The sequence below is a fragment of the Lissotriton vulgaris genome, chromosome 4_1 (genome assembly GCF_964263255.1).
Source record: "Lissotriton vulgaris chromosome 4_1, aLisVul1.2, whole genome shotgun sequence".
NCBI classification, from domain to species: Eukaryota; Metazoa; Chordata; class Amphibia; order Caudata; family Salamandridae; genus Lissotriton; species Lissotriton vulgaris.
Genome location: NC_141691.1, coordinates 1,462,726,996 through 1,462,752,237, shown reverse-complemented (window position 1 = coordinate 1,462,752,237; position 25,242 = coordinate 1,462,726,996). Strand labels below are relative to the sequence as shown.

The 25,242-nt window shown below is 41.4% G+C and overlaps 1 protein-coding gene across 1 annotated transcript in view; it reads left to right on the top strand.

Annotated features, from left to right (window-relative positions):
* KLHL14 (kelch like family member 14) overlaps positions 1-25,242 on the top strand; it is a 144,080-nt gene that overhangs the window by 4,118 nt on the left and 114,720 nt on the right. The gene's annotated exons all lie outside the window — the stretch shown is intronic.

Here is a 25,242-nt window from a genome sequence, read left to right as displayed (position 1 = left end):
AACTATTACAAATGTGTACATTCCATGAGATCTGTGTATAAGCAGAGCATAAGTTGAATGAATGAGCGTTTGGCTTAGGAATTATAGCAGATATATCAGAACTGTGGGTATACTGTGAATATCACAGAATACACAATCCAGGATACGGCTACTCCTGGTATGTATGTCAATAATACATACCAGGAGTAGCCGTACACTGAATTGTGCTAAATCGTTAATGGTGAAGTGTGGCCTGTACTATGTAGGGAGTACTATGCAAGTGCCTACATTCATTCAGCCAGGAACACCAATCATTTCTTACTTTAGTTCAGTGGTGTTGGAACAATTTTCAGAGTGGGGGTGCTGCTATCAGTGTTGCATCACTAAGGTTACAGGATCATAAAAAAGCAGAGCTTAATTTGAGCTGCTGGTTTCCAGTGCTCAGCACCGCCACTTAATTGCCTGTACCTGCACTTATGACAGCTGCCACTGGTGGTGCTGTTTGTGTAATTTAAAAATGAGCAGAAAAACAGTTGTTTGTTAAAAACAACTAATACCTGCCTCCCAAGCCATTCTTAAAGCTTTGGCGGCCTTAAACAGTCTGAATGGTGGCACTTGTAGCAGTGTGATGGTTAGTAATTGTGTAAGTACAGTGGCAATGTGTGATGCGAACTGCAGTGGCCTCCTGACGTCCCAGCACTTATTTTTTAAGCACTTTAGAAAACCCAAGCATCATACAAAGAACAAGTGTAGTAAATGAGTCGCACTCATTCAGCAGGAGAGTGGTACAGGGTGTAGTATTTAGCTTGTATGGCATTTTGAAGAACGCTGATGCAAATATATCACTAACACACGGTATGGTAGTGCCCTGGAATTAACAGACAACACAAAGTTCTTTGAAATGGCAACTAAATTTGATTTGCATAGACAGGTAGTTTTATTGATAAGACTATATAATGCACAAACAATAATATGTGGAAACCGACTTTCAGCAAATATTTATAATTTGCTCATCACCAAGAAAAGTGTCTTGATTTGTTTTGATCCCATTAAAACAGTTGTTTCCATCACAATTCAGAACTGCGAAAATGTGGGTTGCATGTTTACTTTCCTAATGGTTGATACATATCTCCATGGTCAAAGAATAGGCAGCAGTTTGTCAAAAGACGAAGCTTGTCATCTGACTCCTTTCTCCGAACAAACAAATGTGACAAGATAAGTACAAAGTGAAAAGGCCTATGTATTGCTCCAGCACCCTCTGAACTCCAGCATGGTTTTTGTGGGGGGTCTTGCACCCCTACTTCAATTAACCATGCTCTAGATGTGCAAGCACAACCAATATGGGTGTTCTGCAGGGTACCAGGAACAGGCATGAAGAGCAGAAACTCACTGATCTTGAAGTGAACATGTGGAATGGCAGTACATAATATCTTGAAATATGAAAGGGTACTTAGAATTTAAATTGTATTCACACTAAATGGCACTTGAGTACATAGCCACAAAATATGCATTCTTTAATCATTTTAGATTGTGGAACTTTGAAAAAATAAGACTGAGTGTACTCACCTTGAGCATTTTTTTCTACAACATTGTGTAAAACTAGTAAGGCTGACACCCTCGTTGTGAGGGGCTTTGCTCCTGTGGCGATACCACATGTGGTAATACTGCAATGATATTTCCAATTCCAGGGATCATAGGAAATAGTAGGTGGCATTACTGCAGAGGGATCTCACCTTGCCATATATTACACGATAATATACCTTGGATTCTGCTGTCTTTCCACCACCTCCCTCTGGCATTCAATTTCTCTCTCCCGCATCGATCTTACACTCTCTGCTTTTTATAAGTAAGCGACGAGGAGCGTTAATCAGGTCCACTGCCAATGACGTAAGAAGACCAGGGATGAGTCAACTTCCCCATGATAGCATCGCTGCAGGGAATAACAGCAATTTATATCCTTATTTTGTGTTCAAACGGATTTATTTAAAAAAATACAAATAGAGTATAACAAAAAGTACGGATGCAAAGTAGAACAAATATGCACAATCCATTGTAGAGAGTTGGACAATATACAGGACACTGGATAACAGTATGTGTAAAGTCCACTATATGAAGTATGGATGACAATGATGGAGCTAATAATTGAAAAGTTACCAATAGGAGAGGTGAAGGGGAAGAAGAAGCCACACATAGTCACAGCTTACAAATCATGCTTTACACAACTGTGTACATACTCAATGGTCCGTTCTGGCAGGAACTTCAAAATGGGCTCAAATTCCGCCAACTAGATTAATACAGAAAAAGTGAATTCCCAGTGACCTGGTAACATGAAGGAAGTCTAGTTTGAAAGAGTTACAAGAAAGCATGTTAAGAAACATTGAAATCAGAAAATATAATAGTGCGAATACTGAATTGTGTTAGAATAGCAGTAATCACCCGACTAGAGCTGAAGAAGTACAAGAAAGAAAAAAAAACTGAAGGGAAGTGTTTTACAACTAAGCCATTAGAATATGTAGCAGCACCCCCTGCCCATCAGGCTCACATGATCACTTATTCACAAAATATTTAAACGATAATTTATTCGAAGATCATCTCAGTGATCATCAACAAACTTCTCAGGTCCCTGTGCTTACCTATGCCCCATTCAGCTGACATTCATTATCCCTTTGCTGCCCATTAAATTTATCCACATTCATGAAGATCTGGAACCGGGAGTCGGTTTTTAACCATTTTAGACTCGGACGCATATTTCATTGTGAGCAGCTCACTATAGGAAGCTTGCTGGTAACTAGAAACTAGGTGCCATAAGAACAAAAAAATGCTCCAGTCAGAGTCGCATGAAGATGAGAGGCAAAATCATACAGAAGGACCAAACCAAATCCAAGGCAAAATATACTTTATCCACAAATAATATCTCTTAACAATCCACAGTTCCAAATAACTTTTCTATGACTATCTGATCCCTCTTGTTTTTTTAAATGAACTGTTAGCAGACCTCCATAGTAACATAGCACAGAAGATTAACTTGATTTCAGATGACTTCTCATCCACAACTTAGATGGCCACCCACATTCTTGCCACACCAGAATACACTCCTAACAATCTACGAACTCTGAAATCAGGGATTACACTGATAAAGCTGTTCTTGTTGTTTAACTGAACTATTAGAATTACTTCCAAGAGAAGATGAAAATAATTACAAATTGCTTCACATCTGCAACTTGGATGGCCACCAAAAGTCCTACCAAGTTTGTTTCAGTCACAGCAGAATACACTCTTGATAACCTACTAACCCTGACATCAGGGTTATACTGATTAACCTGTTCCAAAATTAAGCCTTGAAAAGACATAACTGGAAAGAAACCATTTACACGATAATTAGTTTTAGAATTGCTGAAACTATTGCTTTTTTTATTTTATGAAAAGTCATAGCAATCAGTACTAGGTGACCACAAACCTTCCAGTAGTAGAAAAAATACTAGAGAAATCATTTTTCATTTAACTGCAAGCACATTGCAGTATTGGGGGTTTATTTCACGTTAGATGATCAGGCTCTGTGTGAATATAACATAATCTTTTTAATTGTAAGTCTTAGACAATCCATACTAATGTAAATGAAGAAAACATTGCATTGTGACTCTGGAATTTGTTTGCCACTACTTTTTGCTCAACATCACCAATCATACAAACCCACCACACCACCTTGGAGCAGTAGCCTATTGCTCTGAATCATCAAGGGGTTGGGTCAAATTTGTCAGAGACCATATCAGTGACAAATTGCTTTTTGATGGCGCCCCAGAAGGCTTACTTTACCCATTGTATTTAACAAACATATTACATTTATTCAAATCCTCACTAGTAACCAGAAAAGATTAAAACCTGAGAGAGGCGATATCCCCGAAGCTTGAAAGTCCCATATTAAAGTTATGCTTCTGCCCTAAACCACCATAAAGAGATCTTGTTTGTTGCTGACCATCACTCCAGCCAAACAATCATAATATGTAGGTGTCATTGTGAATGGTGTTTTTACTATTAAACATCAGAAACAGTATCGTCTTTTCCTGTGAAGAAGGGGCAGCATTAAATTACTTTTCTGATCTCAGTAATGTTAAAAGAAGTGGTATTATACTCGGCATATCACAGAGGTGACCATATGAAGTCACATATGATGTCACATTCCTTAGTTTGAGATTAGTGACCGACAACACCTAAGCAAAGCTAAGTCTCAGCAACATTTTCTAACCGACTTCCTTTTATATTGATGCTCAGAATGACTCAGTTTTTGACAAAACTCATTACTCCGTATATGATGACAACTAGTCTGACTTTCAATGACGGCCATAGTGATTCAGGGAATGACAATGCCCAGAGTCTGTATAATGCCCAAGATGACTCAGTTCTTGATAATCTTTAGACTCAACTTTATCAGTTCTTAGTGTGATTGTTGCACCCTTCCAGGTCATGGAACTGTGTCTGGAACGTGGCATTGCCAGGGACAGTCCTTAGCCTCAGCACACACACACTAGATTGGAGTGGTACATGGGCTGGTAAAAAACAGAATATCTCATTCGCATGTAAATGTTTTACTCAGAGCAAAAGTACACATTTATGTACTGTGCATGGGACTTTCCTACCTCCACAAGGTCCCTGATTACAATTCTTGTATGTGAATGAAGCCCCGGCTTCTGTTTTAGTTGCTGATAAGATGACTGCAGGTAGAAATTTCTAAAAGTACCTATGTTGTTTGTTTTGTAAAACAGTCAGTGATTATGATTGTATCTGCTATATATTGAAGCCCATCTTTGATGTGAGCATTTTCAGTTCATCTTATAGTATGTGTTTTCAATAATTTTCATGATGTCTGTGAAGATATATTATGAATAGTCATAATAAAAGGGTAAAGGGGGCATGTCCAAGATAGTGCTGTGGTTGGACGCATCACGTTGAGGCTACATATTCATCTGGGCACGGTTGCAATAATCCTTTCTGATCTGGAGGCCCAAGGTCCCATTTTGCCCCCCTTGTCCATCTAGATATACTGTTGCCCTAGATGAGCGATGCCTGCAATGGCTGTATTGCAGCGGCGGAGAGTGACCCAGGCGCAATATCTGCAGCCTGTTTGTTTCGGCTGTGGCTGCTGCATTCCCAGCTCATAGTGTACGCTGCCATGAGGAGGGAAGCAACCCTCCTGGATGGTGTGTAGCCGTGTTGAGCAACGGCAGCGCACCACCTTTTCCATTATCGGGTGGCATTTCTGACGCTGCTGCACCTGATGAGGAGCGCTTCTCCACTGTCTGGGGAGGTGCGGAGACTCAGCGCAGAACCTAAGAGGCAAAACAGGTGTGAGGCCTACAGGTATTCCAGAGACAGTTTGCAGTGTGGGGAATCTCCGGTTGGAGTGCCCAACTCCCTTCCTGTACGGGTACCGCTCTATTATAACACGCTACGTGGAGGACTGGCCTGAATTCCCAGAGGGAACTGTCGGGGTTTCTCCAGGGAGAACCCCGGGGTGTATATCCATAAGTGACGTGACAATCTGGACCCGCATTAGCACTGAAACTGGGGGCCTTCACAAATCGCACCCAGTGTTTTTCCCAATGAGCCATGGGACTGAAGGGCCAGTTGCCTCCATCTGTGCACTCCACTGAGGGCATTCTGGGCAGCGCTCCCTGTCTCAACACTGCGTGAAATCCACAAAGTTCTCCTGATCTTCAGGCCAGTGTTGTGACTGGTATTTGGCCTCCCTCAATAAGCACCTCATATTTTGCAGCTTCCCCTATGCCCGTATCTGTGACAGTGTTAAACCTCGCTAAACCGACGCGATCTCTGGATTTTGGGACCGCTACAGCTCATCAGCACTCCTCCTGCAGCTCCTAAGATATATACTGGACACCTGCCTGCTGACTTCAGGGAGGCTGGTGCAGACGGTGAGAAGCAGCATGACCAGGCTTCCCACCCGACCTCTGAGACCTGTGCTGCCTCCATGGGCACAGCTGTGCATGATAACTGCAGCGTCTTAAGCACCCCTACAATACACAGGCTTCCAAGGCATGTATGAGACCCACCACCCATTTTGCACTACGGGATTGTTCACACAGACGCTTGAGGTTCCATAGCTGGACGATTGAGCCCACGCTCCTTAGGGGTGCCCCTCAGATGGTAGTGCTAGAGACATCTGGTGTCATGATGCGCCCTAAGGGCTCTAAACCTCCGCCCCAGAAATCGATTATGACCAATCTATCGGCCACCCCGACTTCGGTGGAACCAATCCGCCAGCTGGAGCGTACCTTGGAGAAGCACACAGGCATGGCCATACAGGGCTCCAAAATTGCTATGGAGACTCTATTGGGAGCAATACAAATCGAAACTGTGCTTCTACAAGCGGACCGGGGCATGCTTGTTGAGCGTGTTGATGAGACTGCATCCAAGCTAACATCCATCGGGCCCAAGGTGCCGACTTTCCAGGACCAGGTGAAAACATTGCAGAGAGAGGCGAGGGTCCTTGCACCGAGAGCTGAGAACCCAGAGGGGTGCTCCAGGTGCAATAATATTAGCTTGTTGAGGTTTCCTGAGGGATCAAAAAGCGCAAACACTGAGCTGGTCTTGGATTAATGGGTGACAATGCCAGTCCTGGCTGCCAGTGCCCCAAAACTCCTTTTCTTTTGAGAGGGCGCATAGGATTCCGGGTTGCCCGCCGCCCCCACGGGTTCACCCCCGTGCCCCATCATAGTGCGTATTCTCAACTTTCAGGACTGAAACCTCCTACTGCAGCTATTTAGGGTGAAGGACCCTGGACATAGAATGGTGTCATGATCACAGTTTACCCAGATTACACCATTGAGGTCCATTGGAAGCACAATACCTTTGGGGCAGTTACGGCACAACCCCGCACCTTGGGCCTCTCCTATGCTCTACTATTTCCTGTTCGCCTGTGAGTGGTGGACTTTGATTCAACCGATTTCTTTTCCACCCCAGCGGAAACCTGGGTGTGGCATACACAAACAGCCTGACATCTCCGGTGATGGCCGGCAGGGCTGCTGTGATGGGAGGCTGAAGTACTGCCGCTGTCCACAGAAGACATGTTCCCACTCTACTAACAAGCAAGCAGCTCGGGAGAGGGCACATGCGGGTGCTAAGGTCTCCACACACAGCACCAACAGGTTCCAAGCCCTGGCCACAGACTCTTATTTGGACTCGTAGCTGGGAATTCCTGGCTCCACTGCCTCCGGGGAAGGTTCTTTGATCACCTCACAGGGCTCTCCTAAAAGAAAGATGTTGGATCCTTAAGGACTCCTGCAGGATGGTTAGCCTCGATCAGTACAGTGACTGCTGAAACTGTCAGTGTGTTGGGAGGTTTGGTTCTTTTGTTTTGTGCACAGAGAAAGTGGGGCTCACTACTTAGATTCTCCCTACTAGGTTCAGATGGTTTCCCTTGCGACACAGTAATCTCATTGTTCACGGGGCTTGGCCAGCCCCCCTGGACATCTGAACTGGGGTGGCAGAGTGGGCTAAAGAACGGTGATGGATTAAACCCAGATCTTTTGACTGGGTGTGAGTATTTGATTGATTCAGATGCTCCGTCCATCACCACCCCCTTTTCTACCGCCCCTGGACATCCCAGCAGGACTTTTCAATTGTTGATGGTACACATCACATTTAGGTTTCTTCTTTAAGACATGATGACACAATGCTCATTGGCTTCCAAGCCTAGGGTTGGGTTGTTTTGTTGTGTTGTAGTTTTGTGTGTTTATTTTCTCCTGGCTGTAATGGAGGGCTCAGGGGTACAGTGGGTGACATGCTAATTGTAGGGAGGGACTGCCTTGCATGCTTTTGTTTAGAGTACACACCATTAACTATGGCCACATCCTTTAATGTGTTAACCTGGAATATTAGGGGCATGGCGACACCTATGAGATGGCACAGTATAGCCACACTGACCCGGCCTTGGTGAACTTACTTCTGGGCTGTGGGTTCACCAGAAGTCTACATGTCAATTAGTAGCTCCTTGCAACTTCTCCTTATGACTCTCCTCCCCCCGCGCTCCATTGGGATCATAGATATTGTATCTTCTGCTTTCCCTCCTGGCCTCCCCAATTTGCACTCTGGGGGGGGGGGGGGGGCGACCTCCAGTCGGAAGCTATAGTAGGTGTTAGCATTGTTTTTGTATTAATGCACTGTTGGTTATCATTTTACGGACTCTATGCGAAACCCTGTAAGGTGTTGTTAATGGTCTCTCTTAATATGCTATGAGGTCCTATCTACTGAGCCTTGTATTTCACTTTCATATATCGATTGCCAAATACTCAATTACAGTTGCTGTTCCTTGTATCTCTCGGAGATCGAACTTACGGATGTACGTTTCACTGTCCAGTGTATCCTGTATGAATATATCTTGAAAATGCCAATAAAGATATTTACAAAAATAAATAAAAGGGTAAAGGGCTGAGACCTTATGAATAATTAGAGGTCTTAGACCTACAATACATTATCTAAAAGTGTGATACACTCCCTGGTTATAAATGATTACATCTTTGATCTTTGTGCAGATTCATAAGTATCTGTTGCTATTTTATTCATGGATATTCATATGTATTGTTTTATAATTTTTTGGTTTCAGTGCAAGTAAAAATGATTTGTGAAAAACAGTGAAAAGGAAATTATCTGTGTAGTATTTTGACAGACACCGTATGAATCAGATAGTGAATAAAATTAGCAATTCTTCACAGACATCAGTCTGATTTCTGTTTAAGGAGGAGGCAGTGTTCTACAGTGATAGTTTAGGTTCCAGTGCTCCCTCACCATCTAGGAGTAGGAGAGCGAATATGGACAAAAGCCTCGTAGTGAAGTGCTTCTTGTAAACACACTGTGGTTTTATAGTTCTGATTATTTTGTTCCTCTTGGGAAATGTGATGCCCCATTTGCACACTTTTGTATTAATCCTGGCAGTCTACAACAGGGTATGGGTATGGTGGTGTTGTTTGTTATTTATAGGTCTGGATGAATCCAATGCTGCCTTTATTGGGCAAGCCTTTTGGGCGACTTATGTGGGGTGGGTGGTTCTGTCAAGCCTTCTGTTGCCTGGTGACACTTTTTATGCAATGCCTTGCTGGGGATATAGCCTTCAGCACTGAGCTGTGTTTTAACAGCTGCCCCACATATGACACTCTACTATGATTCTTGTAATTCTTGTATGGGAATTAAGTTACTTTGTTTGTCAGGATTTAAAGGTAACCTTTTATGGTGCTCATGTTTGGAATAGGCATGATATCCTGAATGACTGTGCCTGCTTGGGATTTGTGTTTTCAGTGTATCTAGTTTCTGCTTGCCGTATGTTCATCGTTAGAGAAATGTATACTTAAATTGTGGGTGAGGCGGGGCCAGACTGGGTGGATGTTCTCCTAAAGTGTTGTTGCTACATAATGATGGCCTTGTGACCCTAAGATTCGTTGGCTGCTTATTGAGGGAGATATGTTTATTTTTGGACAATGCTTTGAAGATGAACGCACCATTTAGTTAGATTTTTTTCACATAGCTATCTTTCCTATTAAGCTAATACATCAGAGAAATTTGTTGTCTCTTTTAAATCGTTTTCCAGGATTTCAGACTGTTTATAGGAATGGAGGAATAGAAGCTACACATCTCTTCGTTGTTTACCTGGATTATATGGTTTTTGTTTGGATACATTTTAGAACCATGAGTACAATTAACTTGCACAAAGCCACACAGAGGCTTAGCCAATTACCAGCTCTTGACAAGTTCTTTCATCGCTCTCTTGGGCTACGAAATTGGTTGTGACACAAAGACGCTATTTGCTGGTTTCTTCTCCTGAATCACTGGCCTTCTAGATGCTCACAAATTTTATCCTGATTTGGTGCAGGGTTGGTATGTGGTGAACCTACTGAATCACGCTGCATGCATGACCAGGAACATTGATAATCACACCTTCACTATTGGCCCGTCTGCAAAGATTTGGGATAGAGCTGCCAACACTCTCCTCTGAACTGCTAAGCATCAGCTCATAATCACTCTAGAGGTCAGTGTGGTGCCATGTGTACTCAATATTAATACAGTAGCACAACATAACATATACAATGTGGGTGCAAGGGTGCCTTGACTGCAGCTGATTATGGACGTGCAGATGGCATTGAATTGTATCATGCAGGAACTTTGCTTTAGCAGCACATTTATGCCTTCTGAGGCCACTAATGTTAAAGGGCCATTCCACCCAAAATGGGGTTCCTTGTATTTTCCTTCCCACCTCTGTCCCTACATTCTTTGGCATTCAGTGCAGCACACTCTGTCCTTCTTCACCACATACACAAAGTCCTTTTGTACATGTCTGGAAATTGTGAGGCCTGTTGTGGAAAAGGCGGTTTATTAACCAATGAGCCAAGAGATATTTGTAATATAGGATGACACGACGGAAGAAGCAGGAGTAAGAGGGAACATGGTTGCTGGGCCTAGCATGTTTGTTTTATTCTAAAGTTTAAAAATTAAAATGTCTTCGCAGAACTTTCCCTTTATTTAGGATAATATTTGAAAGCAATTCTAACAGTGTCTGAACTTTATGCCTGTAGGTACAATGAGTAATTGTGGCTTCATTTCAATATTCAATAACGAATATTTTAGTAACCATATTACTAGCACAATTAATGTCGCAAAAAAGGTAGTGTAAAAATTATTTTGTCAAGAAAACTTCAGTTCAAAAACATGATCAAAAGGTGCTCAATGCCCCAAGTGATAACACAGTGAGAAAATAATGATTGTGAATTGAGGTGTGTGTGTGTATATATAAAGCAGACTAGTATCTTGAGGTAGAATGTCTGGAAACACATTAGGTACTACACAGTGTAATTTCCTTGGTATTAGGGAAGCACTGGTCTATTTGGTTATAGTTTTAACGTATTTTATATTTTCATCGTAAGGTCATTATCTGGTCAAATTATTTAGAGGGGTGGATTGGTATGAATGCCTGAGTAGGCACAGATTTGGTCACCCTTCACCCTCCTGTGACCTACAGTCCTTTCTACGAATGCTACTCCCAAGTTGCCCCTCTAAGTAATCTGTTGTGATGATGACCTACAATTACCATTTAGGGTCAAAACGTCATTGGTACTCTAAGCAGATCGACAGTTACCTCCCTTACGCAATATATCCTATGCAGTACAGTGGTGGTATATTGAATGTTGCTCACATCTTGATTGACATTGCGATCCATTACTTGTATGTGAGATTTATCCACCATTTGCCGTTTTCCATCTTAATCCATATGTTAAAATTCCTTATCAATGTTAAAGATAAGTAGTGTTGGTGGAGTGAAGCAATTTGCCTAAGGGTTTTGCAAAGTGTTATTAAGCTGTTAGTTCATTTGAGAGGTATTTTGATCATGTTAGTCTACAGATGGGGACCTGATATTAACACGCAAATCGCCCAATTCCTATTGGCAGTTTTGAACACCACTTGAATAAAAAATACCACAGTTGGTTCTATTCCCACAGGGGAATCATTAGAGGCCCATAAAGAAATTGTTAGAGTGATGAAAAACGTTTTGGAAACAGAATTCTAGATATGGTTGAAAGACCTTACCAAATATAGTTGAGACATGGCCAACATTCTGTTAACTCACTAACTTCAAATTGAATTGTAAATATGCTAGCTGCTGCCTTGAACAGCGACAGGCCCAAGAAATATTCTGTATTTTAAAAAAAATCAGTCTACTTGTTATTTATAATTATGCTTTACCACATTGCGAAATGGTGGGAGGAAAATGTCTAATTTGTGACTCTCCTTCTGACCACTAAAATTTTTCTATACAAATACCCGAGGTTTCCAAGGACTAAGCTTTATTTCCTTAAATAGACGCTACATTAGCTGTATTGCTTCACTTTTGAGATGGTCCATGCCAGGCCTCGGGTGGGGCATTGAACAGGAGGGCAGTGTAGGCTGTAGCTACACTTATAACCACATGAAATGCTCACCATGGGAACACAGTTATAAGTTCCCTTAACATTGAATATCAGCTGTACAATATAGCCACATCTTACTATAAAATGTTTGTTGTTGCATTGTTATACTGCAGCATAGACACTTCATACTTAATGAGATACTGAATCTAAGAAATTTCAATGATGCTATTATCGTGACTTGTGAATGGAAGAAAACATTACATTGATATTCTTATCTCATAGAAAACCATTGTCTTTTTTCAGTTTTGCCACACGATACTGAGGAATATTGGTTATGAATGACAATACATTTCGCACCAACTTTCACTCCAAAACACCTGTGCTCCAACTGCTGGCTCTACATCTTTCTGGGAACAAATATCAACTGGATCGTCAGATAGGGACATAATGGATATGTCTTGTCTGATCTTAAACGTACACCAGTGCTCATTGTGCCGCTTTTGTGGTCTTGATTTAGAATATATATTCACTAACATGTTAATATATTCAGCTATGCAAATTGTGTACACGTTGCACATTATAGGCAATAATGCATAGTTGATCTAAAGCTGACCCATTTGTTGTGGCAGATTTTATGAAAAAGCATAACGTTAAAACTGATCATCATTTCTCAAATTAACATCTATCCATCAGAAAATTAGTTAAGCTCCATCTTAAGTTTTACGTATTTCATATATTTCATCCTGATGAAATTTAGTTTAGCAGTTAATATGGCTTCTAGAATTTATGATTTTATTGTTTTGTTCTAGTTTTTTACTATATTTAGAACTATATCCTGGATAAAAATAACTTCTTTTCCTATTTGATAAACATTGGTGCGGAATGGGTGCTGTATTCTAAAAGATGTTATGCAAACAAATGATGGACGGAATGCTGAATGAATCATATATTCACCCCCATTCAAGAGATCTGGGTTAAATCCATTGTTCAGTTGTCAGTTGAGACCCAGCCATATGCAAATCATCATCATCATTCTTGACCCTGTGCCTCATGGGAACAGTCCAGACAAAACTGCCAAAAGCCAGGTCCTCCCTGGACAGGAAACAAGCATCCTGGGACTGGTTTCTGGGTGTTACCATTCATCAGCCAGGCTAGCTTGAATCCAGTGGCACAGTGAGCAAGGGACACATGTCTGGGCATACCCATCCCACTTAGGGTGAAAAGTGCTACGCAAACAAATGATGGACAGAATGCTGAATAAATCATACATTCACCCCCAGTCAAGAGATCTGGGTTAAATCCATCGTTCTTTTGCTCACCATACCACCCCAGTGTATTCTATAAGATGGCGCTTATCAAAATCGGTTGAGCTATGTAGCTGTATAATCAAAGAGCACATGGAAATGCACAATGGATAAGTCACCAAGGCATGATTACCCTGCAATCTCTGTCACAATTGCTCACATCTCTGTAGCATATTTTATAATACCACAAATTTGAAGTCAGATGAAATTATTATTATTAACTTTTATAAAGCACGTAGCTGCCCGGAGGCGTCCCAGCGCTCACGACTAGACAGGAGTTTACCACAGGCTATAAACTGGTTGTTGGAAGAGCCAGGTCTTAAGAAGTTTCCAGAAGGGAAGCAGATGGGATTCAGCTCGGAGGAAGAGGGGCATTGCCTTCCACAGTCTAGCCCCATTGTAGACAAATGACCTTCCTCCGCTTCTTGCTCTATTTATTTTCAGGGTGACTGCTAAGTGGAGATGGGTAGAACAGAGGCATTTTTGAGGGAGATAGGGGGTGATCAGAGGTCTATTAATATCTGGGCCATTGCCCCAAAATGCCCTATGGGCTATGCACAGAGCCTTAAATTTAACTCTGTTGGTAGACAGGTAGTCAGTGTATGAATCTCAGTACTGGCTTGGCTGAATTATTTTTCGGTACTCCCAGCAGTAGCCTAGCCACACAGTTCTGGGTCGTTTGGAGTTTCCTTAATGTTGCAACAGGACCTCCAAGTTATAAGGAGTTTCCATAGTCGAGGCATGCTAGGACCAGGGACTGAATCAGGATCCACCTGGCACTTAATGTCAGGAGGGGAAGAAGCTTGTGCAGAAGTCTCATAGTGCCAAAGCATGCTCCTGTTACTCTTACCCCTTGGTCTTCGAATTTAAAGGAACTGTCCAGCCAGACACCCAGGCTTTGTCTTGGCATTGGGGGCAGGGGCAGGTCCTAGGCAGTTTGGCCAGACCTATTTAAGGTCCAGGCCGGAGGTGTTACCCAGAAGCATTAGTTCAGTCTTTCCACCATTTAGTTTGAAGCACGAGTGTTCCATCCATGAGACCACTTCTTCCTGGCATGTTTCCAAGTCCAAGAAATGATTATGCGGGCCATTAAGGTAGATTACCAGTTGGGTATCATCTGCGTAGGTGTCTATTTTGATCCCATATGGCAAGATGATATTTGCCAGTGGCTAGATATACACATTGAATAGTGTGGGGCTCAGGGAGGATCCCTGAGGAACTCTATAGCTGAGTTCCAAAACTTTAGAGGTGGCTTCCCCTGAGAAAACCTGGACGGTCCTATTCTCTAGGTATGACTGGATTCATTTGAGCCCCTCCTCTGAGACGCCTCTCCTCCTGAGTCTCTCCCCTAGTAAGTTAAGGTTCACTGTATTGAACACTGAGCTTAAATCTAGGGGGATGATGGCTACTGCTCCCCCTTGATCGAGGATCAGTGTGGATCGAGTTATAATTTTAACATATACACATATAAATGGCAACACCACATATAAAGCAGATGGGGAGGCAAAAGGCCAGGGACACACAAGAAAAATTGCAATTCTTTTCCATCAGGGGATCACAGAAAGTTGGCAAAAGTGGTACCTTTTTGCAACAATGGGGCAATGTAAATTCAAAATCTCTACCTCTTTTATATATTTTTCTAGCTGAAGCAATTCAGCCACTTTAGTTTCAGAGACAAAGATGTTTAAAACTCCTAATTCCTGCCCATTGAACAATGTATTCTTTCTTTGATGTATTAATTGACTTACTGACCGGTAACCTCTCCAATAACCCTACCACTACAGCATGATTTATCTGGGATGAAGCAGGTTTGGAACCCATCTACTTCCCAAGGTGAGGTTTACCATGTTTCCCACAACATTATGATAGCAAAACTCTTCAGAAAAAACTCTACTTCCTTGTTATCCTTCTTGGCTCCCCTGCTTGCTAGATTGTAAGAAATTATTTTTATCCTCTTTCTCCATTCCCTAGGAATCACTATGTATGATTCATGTTTTTCTGAATCTAGGTCTGTCCCCAAAAGCAACCCTGACTCCTTACCTTTCTTTTCCATCTTACTTCCATTTTTAGTGTGGTTCTTTAATTTATTTCATTCTAAATGGAACTTCAAATGACTTGGTGTGTTCTTTGGTCTATTGTACATGACTGATTTGATACCCTTTAGTTCTTTTCTTTTAATTGCAAGGGATATAGTTGTACCTTGTCAAGGAACACCTACTTCAGAGAGCTTGTGTAATGTAGCTTCCACTCTTTCAAATTTTGGTGTTGGTTTTTGTAGGGCTGTGCTATTGTCTTGAAGCCATTTTGTTCACTTGAGTATTCCTCTATTTCTAATTTACCAGGCACGGTTTATCTTCCTCCTATGTCATGATTCTTTGAACTGCCAGCCTAAAGTATGCCCTGGTGTCCAGGTCACGGTTGTACCCTTTGACTTTCGATTCTGTGCCATTTTACCATATTTCTGTTTTGTTCCATTCTCTCTACTCTGTCTGGATCATATACAATTTTCACTTGATGGCATGGAATTACCCGAGGATTTTTCTACATGAGATATTGTTACAAAGAGTCCCCCAGTAATATCCCTATACATCTCCATTCCTTTGACCGTTCTGGGACGTTCATTCTTTTGACAGTCTTTAATTCTGACGATCAAACATTGCATTGCTCTATTTGTTTACTCAACCACTTATTCACCATTGCTGTAAAAATGTCTTTTCAACTCCACTCCCTTTATTTGCGTTATTATGAATGCATATATTTCTTGTTTCTTTAATAGAGTATTTTCATTTATTAAATTCATATGCCTGAGTTAAAGATCCCTTTTCACTAGGAGCTTGTATGCTGCTAGCCTCCACTTCTCATCATGCGGGTCCCAATCGACGTTTCGTACAAATTTCCAAATTCATGGTGACGAGTCTTCCTGAATAGCACTGAAGGATTTGGTTTTACTATGCTTCCTTGATTTCCACTGCTATCTCCCATGAGTACTTCTATGTATGACTTCATCACTTTTGCTCCCTTGGAGTCAATCACTTTGTTCCTGCAGTCCTTCAAAATTACCAGCATTTACTGTTTACCTTCCCCCCATTCTTATAGCTGAAGTTGAATATTCTTTGTCATTAACTTCATTTTTTGAAGCCATATTTGAGTATCTCTCCTTTTTTTTACCTTCTTCTTCCTTCCAAACTTGCTATGCTTTCTTATTTTTTGTCACAAAACAGGGCTATTGGAAATGTCTCATATCCCCTTGTGGAACCTGAGAAAACTATTGTGTATAGTGAGGTATCATTCAGAAAGGTATTTAAAACTTTAACGTAATATTCAATAAATGACATTGACAATTAATGAAGAGAAAAAAATAAAGGCCTCAAAAAAATGAACCAAAGCACCATGTAAACCAAGCTTTGGCAATTCATTAGAAACCATCTTCACATATATGGTGGTGTAAAGGAGAAACTGAATATATATATATATATATATATATATATATATATATATATATATATATATATATATGTATATGTATGTGTATTATGTGTATATATATATGTATATATATATATATATATATATATATATATATATATATATATATATATATATATATATATAACATGCTAATTGCAAAGATGGTGAATACATGGTGCAAAGTGATACAGAAAAGGTTACCCAAACATGTTAAATAGACATAGATAATGCCTTGGATTCAGTGACAGTGCTTCTTTGCTGCTATATTTCAAAGTAGAGCTGATCGCTGTGTCGGTGGTATACAGTGCTATGAATGATGGTACATGTATATTAATGCTTCTTGATCTCTCATTGTTGCTTGACATAAAGAACCATGCTGTGCTCCTATCTATTCTATCCACTTGTGTGGGTATTAAGGAGACCTACTTGAATTGTTAATTTCCTAGTATTTTGGGGATCCCCAGTTCATATTGGCTGCAGACTGTGGGTCACACGTGTGCACCTGCAATGTAGGGCAACCAAGGTTTCCAATTGTAAATTGTTTTTTTTCTCTATGTAGGAGTATGCCTATGTCGTAAGGTGCCAAACTTGATGGACCTTCACTGCCCAAAGGCTGTATTGGTGACATTGAATGCTGTATGTTTTATTATCTATATCTTCACATTCTTCCTCTCCCATTCAGCCCTGGTTGTCCCTGCTTTATTGCCTTGGCGTCCATTGGAATCCAGCACCAGTGGTTTACTCTCTTGATATCTTTCTTCATTCTTTGTCACTTACTTTACATTTACAAACATTACCAAGCTCATGTTTGTCCACTCTCTCTGTTGAGAACCATTAAGCATGGTGTCATTTTGGGGTCGCGTGGGGTTGCAACTGCGACCCCTGGCTTACCTCTTGTTACCCCTGGCACTGCTTTTGCAACCCCTGGCCTCAGAGGTGAAACAGTCAGTGCCTGCAACACAGGGGCAGCTCTTCCTTATGGACGCTGGTTGGAACTCCACTTGCCTGGTTTCGGTAAAAAAAAGTATTATACTAATAGCTGGATAATTGACCCATCTGTAAGCTATGGTAAGTAATAATACTGTTAAATGTATGTTGCTTGCATGCTTGCGGGTGATAGTGTGCTATGTGCACAGGAGTGTGTGAATGTGTTAGTATGTGTAAGCGTGTGTGTGAGTCAAAGTGAAGGTCAAGCGGCATGTGATGTCACTTCAGCTATCCCAGCATTTTGGTGAATTGGCATCCATGCCATTAAGCCTTTCATTTCTTCTGATTTCTTAATCCACAATCCAGGACTGATTCTTATAAGACTCGATGATTATTTATAATGCTCTTCATATTGGTCATCACAATGCTGTCTTTCACTTTGCATGATAATTGCAGGATAATTAGTGATTGTAATCCAATTTTTGTTAAACACAGCAGGTTGCCACTGATAGCCAATATTCAAGAGAATATATGATTGGTTGCTTTCAATTACTTTATTCTCTCAAATACTGTGTATGTGGAGGAGAAGAAGTAAATTGCCACTGGAACCGGATTTAGGAGAAGCCAGGATTTATGTTACTTACACACGATGTGATTACGCAAAGAAAAGTTGTGAAACCAGTAAGTAGGCAGGACTATACAGCTCCGCACAGCAATGAGTTTTCTGAATCTATAATTTTGTTGATTGCTCTAAAAAGAACTTGTCTGCAGACTTGTTAAGGCTTGATGAATTTGGTGTAGCAGACAGCTGTGTGTTACTGTCTCTCAACCTTGTTGTGGGCCCCCACTGGCCCCATCCTGTCTTAAGCAAGGTCTCCAAAATATCTTCAGCTGGATGTCAGTAAACCAGCTGAAGGTAAATGGAGACAAGACCGAGGTCCTTCTTCTGGGGAAAAACAAAGACCTGTGGAATCCTTCTCACTGGCCTTCAGAACTTGGCTCCATCCCTACTCCGGCCACACACGTGAGAAATCTTGGTGTTATCATTGATAACACCCTCTCAATGAAACAACAGGCAAACAAAGTGGTCGGCCTTTGTTTCACTATTATGAAATGGTTGAGAAAGATCCTATGGATGCTGCCCCTTGCTACCCAGAAGACCGTAGTCAATGCACTCATAACATCTCGGCTTGACTACAGCAACATCCTTTACTTGGGCTCAAACCAAGCCGTCACCAAACGACTACAACTTGCCCAAAATGCTGCCGCAAGACTGCTTTGCAATATCCCTAAAAAATCTAGTGTGTCTAAACATCTAATTGACCTTCATTGGCTCAGGGTGGAGAACCGCATTAGGTTCAAAGCCCTGAGCTACATGTTCAAGATTAAATCTGGCACCGCACCAAAATATCTACTATCTCTTGCAACCCCTTACCTTCCAGCTAGAGAACTGCGCTCCCAGACCTCGGCACTTTTTGCAACTCCGAGATTCAAACTAGCGAGAATGGGAGGGAGATCATTCTCGGTACTAGGGCCCACTCTTTGGAACAAGCTCCCGCTTCACATCCGCAAGGAAGATAACTATGCCAGATTTAGAAAGAACCTGAAGACCTGGCTCTTCCACAAATAAATCCTTTCATTTATTAATTTTCTCCTACTTTTGTCTGATCTGTCATCGGCGCCGGGAAACCCTTTTTGGGTAGCTGAGCGCCATACAAATATAAAAAATAAAATAAATAAAAATAAATTGTTGGTTGGAGTTTACCCATTTGATACAACTTTAGAGAATACCTTTAGCTGACCTATGGAGTTCTGTTCTCTGTGAGGTAGTTTAACATGTTTGTTGCTTGTTCAGGTTTTGTCTCTAAGTGACAAAAGGAAAACAAGCTACAGCTGTTATTTGTATAGTTTGTCTGATGAATAAATTTATGAAAGACATGTCACCTTGCCTACCACTGACACAGTAACACATTTTCAAATTCTGTATTGCGCTAATATTGAGTAACAAACAGGGTGTTGACCCAATGTAAACTTTACTGTTGCACACATCTTTTGGCTTGTTCCAGTGTATGATTTAAAGGGAACATAGGAATACCAGCGCTGGATTGGATGTTCAGGTTCTGACTAGGGAGGTACTTATGATGCCCTGAGAAAGAATGTGTCATATCAGTAACACATCAGGTTGAGAAAGTACCATTAAATTCCTGGTTACATTGGGAAATAGTTGTTGTTTTGTCTTGAGAAGCTGAATAAGGAGAAAAAAACAAAACCCAAGGATCTGGCTGTGTGACTCAAACATGGTGTATGAGCACAGATTGGTTTACTTGGTTTGTTTATTTGCTTTGTGTTGAATAATTGTGTTAAGTATTTAAGAGCATAGACAGCACCAAACAGTCTTTCACAGTGAAACTCTCTGGAACACTTTGTGGAGATTTGCCAGATTTCTTTCCTGATTCTTTTTAGAAAGACATCAGATATATACCCGTTTACACAGGCGTATAGTAAAGCATGATAATACAACAAATACTATGAGGAAAAATGCACAAGTGATTTAGGGTCATATGTATGAAAGTTACATTTTGCGATTCTCAAATAGAGATTTTTAGAGAATCGCTATTTGAGAATCGCAAAATGCTATGTATGTAGGATTCGCAAATACTTTGCGAATCCTACATATTCCTTAATTGCGAATCGCAAATTGCTATTCGCAATTAAGTAATACCTCCCCATTCATTCCTATGGGCCTAGAGGCACGTAGGAATGAATGGGAAGACATTCTCAATTTGCGATTCTCAATTAGAGAATCGCAAATTGAGAATGCAATTTCAAGGGTGCCAGGGTGTCAAAACAACACCTTTTTGCACCCCTGAAATGTGCATGAGTGCCCATGTCGCACACGTACATGCCCTAAGGGCATGTATGTGTGCCACATGGCACTTTGAAAAATGCAAAAAAACGTGCATTTTTTAAAGAAATCGCAAATTACCACCAACTTGAAGTTGGTGGTTATTTGCGATTCCTTATAGCTAAATTGCACTTTTTCTGGGCCTCAATCATTACATTTAAGGAATCGCAAATGCAATCACAAATTAGGGAATCGCAAAATTGCGATTTCTTATTGTGCGAGGCTGTTTTGCTTACATACATACCACTAGGCTATTTTGCGATCGCAAATGCCGAAATTCAGCGAATTTCGGCGTTTGGGATCGCAAAATTGCCTTCATACAAATGGCCCTATGTTCTATAAGTGAAATTGCACCAAAATCAAAGGAATTATTTTTTATTACTAATTTTGTGCCTGTTGTATAAACCCAGATACCAGATCATATTATAGAAGTCCCCATGTCTTCAAGTCCACAAGTGGCATTGTAGTGTTTATCTAGACTAGGCCTTAAAGCAAAATGGAGGAATCACAAACTCTTAAGGGATTATGGAACTTTTTCTATCTATACAGTGTAGATGTTTACTTCATCTGACAACCACGTTGTCTGAAAGAGTTGTTGCTCTGGTGGTATGGACTTATATCTTCTGAGATCTGGTATGAATAATCAATCCATCGCTGGACACAGTTCAAACAAGTAAAGAGAAGGCTACATCAGTCCAATTCAAAAACGTTTTGATCAGCAGAACTAGTTTCCATAATATTGATGAACACATGTCCACCTATATCCCCCACTATGCTATTGTGCATCAGTAGGGGAGCGTTATGAAAGCTGGTTGATGGAGTTAAAGATCAGGTGTGGTACTGGAGGGATTAACAGGGGGACACCATAGGTGCCCCCTCGGCCACCAACCGGAGGCTACAAAGGAAAGAGGGCCCTGCTCGGGGGCCCCAAACACACTTTTTGACAGGGTTTCCATTTCGGAAAGGCCGTCATGGAAACCCTGCCGGAACCTGTGCATCGTAATCCGAACAGAGTAAACTGCCATCTGTTTGGATTACGAGCCACTTCCGACTGGCCGATGGGCTCCTTGAGCCCATTGGAAGCCAGCCGGAATGACCAGTCGGTTTCAATCCTGACCAGCTGAAAATCAGCCAGTCGGCATTGAAACTGGCGATGTCGGTCGGGAGGCCTTAAGACTGACATCATAATAGGCCCAAGAGTTTTTACAAATGGAATAGTACCTTGTAAACCAACCCTGTGTATTAAAAGGCTGATTCCCAAATAATAACGTGCAGTTGTCGCAGGATGACTGGCTAATTATCATTCATTAGGCAGGTTGGACATGATTGAACTGCTATCACAGGGATGTTGGCCTTCAAGGTGCAACAGACCATCATCCCTCTGATTGCTTTTCAAAACAGAAAACATTTTTTGTTGAAGCAACCCGTTCTTTGAGGGAACCCGGGCTGTTTCTTAAAAAGAAAAATGTTTTCCATTTTGGAAAACGTCAGTGAGCAGGTAGTGCTCAAGGGACCACTGCCTACTCCCACTGAAGCTGCCACTTCGATTTCCAAAAGGGAAGAGGTTCAATGGGGACCCCTTACTGTTTGCAAACCAGTTACCACCCAACTTTTGAGAAGGTAATGAATGAATGGTTTGAGACCAGAAATACAGTTGCAAACCATTGATACATACCTTCTCGACTCACAATTTGGAAGGAACACCCTTAACACTCTCCGTTCAAACTTCACTTCGATATGGGTTATTAAACCCATTTTGTAATTCAGAACGGTTTCAGAATCAGAAAATGGAGGAGTACAGCAGAAAAGGTAATTTATCGGTCACAACCCTCATGATTGAGGGTTGTGGATGCTAAATCAATACATCAGCGCCTAAGTAATAAAGGTTAGAGTAGACAAGAAGTAAAATAGTGTACGAGGAAAGCTGACAAAGTGGAACACTGAACCACAAAAAGACTAGCATCTTCTTGAGCTCTTTTTAACTCTTATTGAAAATATTTGTGTGTCTATTGAGTGAATAGTTTTTTCCTAGCATCCTTCTAGATTACAATGGGTACTTAAATTATATTAGTTGGTGGGGTGACCTTGTTGGTGGTGGTCTTATTTTTGTGTGGGTACCATGAATATACTCTATGTTGACAAATATTTATCAGCCCTGGTGTCTGGCGTTCGGTTGGGTGGCAAAGGAAACTCTTCTGATTTATGGAGGAATTGGTAAATGTTCTGAATATTCATCCCAGTGGTGGATTCTGTAGCGAAAGTACCTCCACTATTCTACCCTTAACCTTACAGTGGAGATAAATCCACCGGAGGATTCTCCTCAGATGAAGACCACTCCCATGGATTACTTAATACTTTTTCCACAGATCACGATTGTCCCTTTCCATCCTATGTTGGATCAGACCATGGTCTTAACACATGAATGTATTTGCTTTGCGTGCTTCATTCTAAGACCCTACTAAAAATGAATCATTCTGCATATGCTGCGTCCTATACCTAAAGAGTTACTTGCACCGGTCCAAAACTGGGCAGAAATTGGGACACCATTTTGTACAGCTCATTTCCCGTCCATCTTGGGTAGCCTTTATTGTGAAGGCTGAGAGTAAGAAAAGCCACTTTTAAGCAGAGCAGTACAGCTGTTGTAGAAACAGAGTTTCTGCCATGACCTTCTGTCATCCACAAGTCTACTCCAGAGACTGTTCAGCGTGGTAAAAACAGGCTTGTAGGCAGTGTCTGAAAAGGCTAACAGAAGTACTCCATGTGCATTTACTGAGCAGATTGCTGGTCGTCAATTCAGTGAGTTTTTCACATCTGCTGTCCGGAGCATTGTGGGAAATATGTAGCTTAATCTAGCAACATTACAATATACAGCACTTTATTAAGGGTTCCAGCTGCAGGTGAGACAGGAGCCTCCTGCGCAAAAGAGGCAGTTTTGCATTATACTGCGACCACCTTCTCCCTTTGCTGTGACAGGGTTGCTGAAAGCTCTCACACCATAAAAGGCCTTTTCGCAAAAAGTCACAATCCGTCTATCGGATGAGTATTAAGGCCGCAGGAATTAGATTACAAATGTTTGGACAGAGGCCTGTATCAAACAGCTGAGTTCCCTCTCTGAAGCATCTACATTTACAATATGCCTGTACTGCATCCTCTGTTCTTTAAAAGAACCGAGGTCACAATGCCATAAAAAGTAGCGTGTTGGGAATGCGATATATGGGGCGTGTATGCATTGGTTTCTGAGACCACTATTTTTACCTCTCGATGTCTACAGCCTGCACAAGTGGTGTAGGTAAACTGTTAAATTGTTATCATTTACTCTACGAATGGTTCCCCCTTTAGGGGAGGGATGCCATTCTATACTCAGCAACTACACAATGTTTGCTAAGGATCAGCACTTAATTTGAGCCAGTGGTTTCCGGTGCTGAACACCAGCACTTAATTATCAACGCCAGTGCTTGTGACAGTCTGCCACAAAGTGGCCGTGTCTGGCTAATTTCGAGATGACCACAACGACAGTTAATTATTAATTCAAAATACATTATAAATGAAAATAACCTGCCGCCTATTACTTTTTATAGCTTTGGTAGCCTGAAATATTCTTAACTGCCACACTTGTAGGAGTGTGATGGTTAGTAGTTTTGTTGTTACCATCACAAGCATGCCAGGGCCAATGTGTGGTCAAGCTGCACTGGCTTCCTGACGAGAGTCCTGGCACTTATATTTTATTTGACAAATCAAGCACTGCAAAGTATGTATGCATTCCTTTGCTCTTGTGAAATTAAATGGGGAGGAATGCATCTTGGCTGCTAGCTTCCCCATGCCACTCGGAAGGGTTTGCAGTGCTTGCATTGCTTTTCACAATGCCCATTGCAAATCTCAATGCACACAAGGTGTGCATGCAAATTGTGACTATGTATTTGCAAAGTCAGTTGCACTAGCTTTGCAAATGCAAAGCTGTTAGAACATCAGGCCCAGAGCTGTATAGAAAGTGTATTAGTATTTGTGGTGGCCTGAAAGTGGCAGTACATGGATATAGTTATCACTCATTCACTGTGAATGTAGAAATGCAGACTGTGTATTCATATGAGTATTTCCATTTTAGTAGTCGACATGTTCATTTTAGTAATCTGTAGTATCAATGGATACTTTTAAATCTAAAAGAAAAAGTACTTGAATCAGGCATAGCTTTAGTTATTACTCTTAGTCCCCATTCCTGGTTTTTTTGCTCCCGGTCTCATTAGTTTGGCAAGGCCGCCAAACTTTCGTTAGGCTGATACTGCATAATGACAAGGAGGTGTAGGCATCCGGCATACAAGTGGTCGGATGCTATTATGTGTACATATAATTGTAATGTGAAAAAGACAACAAGGATGTTTCAAAGATCCTTGGAAAGCAGGAGATGAGAGAAGTTTGGGTGCAAGGAGGGGGGTTGAGTAGATGCTTGACTGATTGAAAAACGTTTATTCTTCTGAATTGTTGGCAGTGTTAATCGTATCAAACCAGGAGAGCTACTCATAGACATCAAGCTGTTCCTACCTCTAGAGGCCGTATCACCTGAAGCAAGCTCTGGGAGTGCTAAGTTAGGACCAGTGAATAATTTGTAAAACAAATAAGCTGGGGCTCTCGTTAGGAGGCAACTTGCACCAGCCCATTTCTCCTGTTAGCTCCGCCTAAAACAGAACCAACTACTAACCATGAAAGTAGGGAGCAGATGTAGCATAATGGCCAGAGCTGTCAACTTCGGAGCTGGGGA